The sequence below is a fragment of the Hydra vulgaris genome, chromosome 13 (assembly GCF_038396675.1).
Source record: "Hydra vulgaris chromosome 13, alternate assembly HydraT2T_AEP".
Taxonomy (NCBI): domain Eukaryota; kingdom Metazoa; phylum Cnidaria; class Hydrozoa; order Anthoathecata; family Hydridae; genus Hydra; species Hydra vulgaris.
Window position 1 is genome coordinate 15,107,501 of NC_088932.1, and position 2,500 is coordinate 15,110,000.

Consider the following 2,500-nt stretch of genomic DNA (forward strand, 5'->3'; position numbering starts at 1 on the left):
AGCTTATATACGTTGAAAAAGCAGCTTATGTCTAACGTTGATAAACCTTAAACTTTGCGACGTTTTTACATTGATTATTTGCGTAATTTTATTCAACGTTGAATAAACGAGATTTTGGGAGAAGATAATATACGTTGAAATTTATACGCTTATTTAACGTTGAAAATGTGACGTTTAAAAAGCGGTTTATTTTTAACGTTGATAAAGCGTTAGATTTTGAATCGTCTTTAAAGTGGCTTTTTGCGTAAGTTGATTCCACGTTGAATAAACGTTTTTTTTTTGAGACGCTTAAAATACGTTACAATTTCAACGCCTATTTAACGTTTAAATTTACCACGATTTAGTATACAAAAATAAACATTGATTCAACGTTGAAAGTGCGTTGTTTTTGTGACTGCAACGCATTTTCTACTCTGCGACCGGTTTTCAACGTTGATTCAACGCTGAAATGTTTGCTGGGAATGCTTGCCTTCAGTTGCGTCTTTGATCCTTCTAAAACAATTTGAATAAAACGTGCCGATATTGATTTTCATTTCCCGAAACTAACTATTTCTATTTACTAAAAATACCAGTTAAATATTATTGGTTTCACTATTTCGGAATCCTCGTATTATATTTTAATAAACTTGTGTAAGGAATGTAAAACAACTTATAAATTTGACTTTAAAACATCAAAAAAAAACGTTCTAAACTAAAGTAAAACTGCCTGCAATATACATGTGTTTTTGCATTAAGCCTGGATCTTAACAATCACGTGTCCATACAGATTTTAATTGCAAAAAAGAAACTAGAAGTGCCGGTTGGATTAACATATGTCTGTTAATATCTTCACAAGATGTAAATAATAGCTAAAGAATATATAATTAATAAACTAGTTAATTGTATTTGCTTTCTTTTTGCCTACAAAAAGCTACAAATAATTTTAGGTTATCGATGCCCTATGATACAATAAAACTATATCCATTTTGAAAAAGTAAATTGTAAATTTATGTAATTTTATGTCAAACGGCAACTTTAAAATCAATTTTAAAATGCACATACAAAGAAAATTATTTGAAATAAAAAAACAAACAAACAAACACAAAAAAAACAACAAACAACTAATAAAACTCCTGTATGTTGAAAGTATGCCATTTTAATATACAAAACAATTTTTTTAAGAAAATTTGTTTACTTTTAGTGTAAGATAACTAATTTATGATGTAAATAAATAGCTAGATTAAAATCCAAAAATTTGTGAATTTATAAAAAATGGTTAAAAAAAGGGTTTAAAATGTTAAAAATGTAAAAAAATGTTTTTACCAAGCAGTATATACTTTAAGTAATATTGTACAATATTAAATAATAACAACATCATTGAAATAGTACAACATACAAAAAAAGGCTTTCGTAAATATATTTATATAACAATATATTTAATATAGTATTTACTCGACTAAAGAGAAAGTTTTATTAGCTAATATAATTTTGTCTACGTATGATGAACTATATGTTTTACAAATTATAATTATGAATATCAGTTATAAACTAGAATAATACCTAACAAATACTTGTAAAAACTTTGATGGATTATGCAAACTAGCTAAAGTTTTTTCTATTTTAATGATGAAGCAAATATATATACTATATTAGTTCAGCAGCGCTGAAAGAAGAAAGAAAAAAAATTAATGTTTTAAAGTAAATAGTTTTGTTATGACTATGATTTTTAAAAGCTAATTGAGAAAAAAAGGGTTTATTTACATTAAAGCATTGACATAGTGAAACAAAAAAATGCTTTTAAAATTATTTCTACATTCACAAGTGATGATGCCTGCTAAACTGATGTTTTTTGCAGAAATATCTTGAGGCGCATAATTCTGTCGGTTTTGTTTGTCTTGAGACTTTTGGCTCATTTTATTACAATGCTTTTTGTGTAAAATATATAAAATTTAAGTGACACTTTTTTAAACTAGAAAAGTAAAAAAAAATAATTAACATACTTAGTGTCGAAAAAAAGAAATATTTAAAGTAAATAGACTTGCAGACGATGATTTACAAAAATTAGTGTCAATTCGTTTTATTTACTTAAAAAACTTTAGTTTCATTTAAAAAAGCTAGTTTCTTTTATTAACTATATAAACTTTTTTATAAAACTGAAGCAAAACTTTTTCTTAATATTTACTATTTTATAATACATCTTCAATCCTCTTACCCAAGCGCTGAGTTGGCGGTGACTGGATTTGATCTTGTTTTGCACAACAGGTTGGTTTTTTTTTTTTTTAGTGAATATGAAGGTGCTCCCAAAAGTCCGATTGGTCTTATCGCAGATCACCGTGGAAGATCTTTTGACTAAGATGTTGACGCTTTTTTTCCTTACCAATATCGCTTATTGGGCTTGAGCCCGGTGCCGAACCTCGGACCTCTTGGTTCCGAGCCATTTCTCTATTCACTGCGCAACGTTGAATGGCAGCTGTTAATATGATGATACATAAATACTCTATATATATATACATATATATAT